This window comes from Carlito syrichta, unplaced genomic scaffold (genome assembly GCF_000164805.1).
Source record: "Carlito syrichta isolate Samal-C Ts95f unplaced genomic scaffold, Tarsius_syrichta-2.0.1 Scaffold53538, whole genome shotgun sequence".
NCBI classification, from domain to species: Eukaryota; Metazoa; Chordata; class Mammalia; order Primates; family Tarsiidae; genus Carlito; species Carlito syrichta.
In genome coordinates, this window is record NW_006997634.1 from 1 (window position 1) to 834 (window position 834).

At 55.4% G+C, this 834-nt stretch overlaps 1 pseudogene; it reads right to left on the bottom strand.

Annotated features, from left to right (window-relative positions):
• Positions 1 to 6: 6 nt before the first annotated feature.
• LOC103250797 lies at positions 7 to 790 on the bottom strand (annotated as a pseudogene).
• Positions 791 to 834: the final 44 nt, after the last annotated feature.

Sequence of the window (834 nt, forward strand, 5' to 3'; positions counted from 1 at the left end):
GGATTTGTGGACGTTGCATGTGGCCTGAAGCTGGGTAGAGACCCAGTCCATGTTCCAGTCGTGATCAATGTGCATGGGGATATGGATCATCTGTGTCACCACACAAACCAGTTGCTCTCCAGGAACCTGACCATGAGGAACAGGCCCAGGAAGCCTTTCAGCCGCAGTAGCGGCACGTAAGGGAGGAAGACACAGACAGAGAAGGTGACCATCCAGGCCAGGTCCATCCACTTCTTCCGCTGGATAACAAAATAGAAAAGATACCACTGGAAGTAGAGAGGCAGTAAGACTGGAGGCCGGATCAGGAAGAAGTATTTGTGCTGGTGGTTGCACAGCAAGTACTCTTTCTTCTGTTTTCCAAACTCCACAGAGAGGAGCTTCCCCAGGGCAAAGAAGAAGGGATGCATGTTGATGTCTGGGTTTTTGCAGAAGCAGTTGGGCTTGGCATGGTGTTGGAAGTGCTTGTGGTTCCGCCCACTGGCCGGTGCCCCCCTGCATGTGGGCCAATCACAAAGTGACGGAGCATGGGGTTCCACCTCGAGGTGCTGAAGACTGGCCGGTGCCCCCCGGCATGTGGGCCAATCACAAAGTGATGGAGCATGTGGTTCCACCTCGAGGTGCTGAAGGCTGGCCAGTGCCCCCTTCACGTGGCCAATCACAAACTGATGGAGCATGTGGCACCACTCCGAGGTGCTGAAGACTGGCCTGTGTCCCCCGGCATGTGAGCCAATCACAAAGTGATGGAGCATGGGGTTCCACTTCGAGGTGCTGAAGACTGGCCGGTGCCCCCCTGCATGTGGGCCAATCACAAAGTGATGGAGCATGTGGGATCAC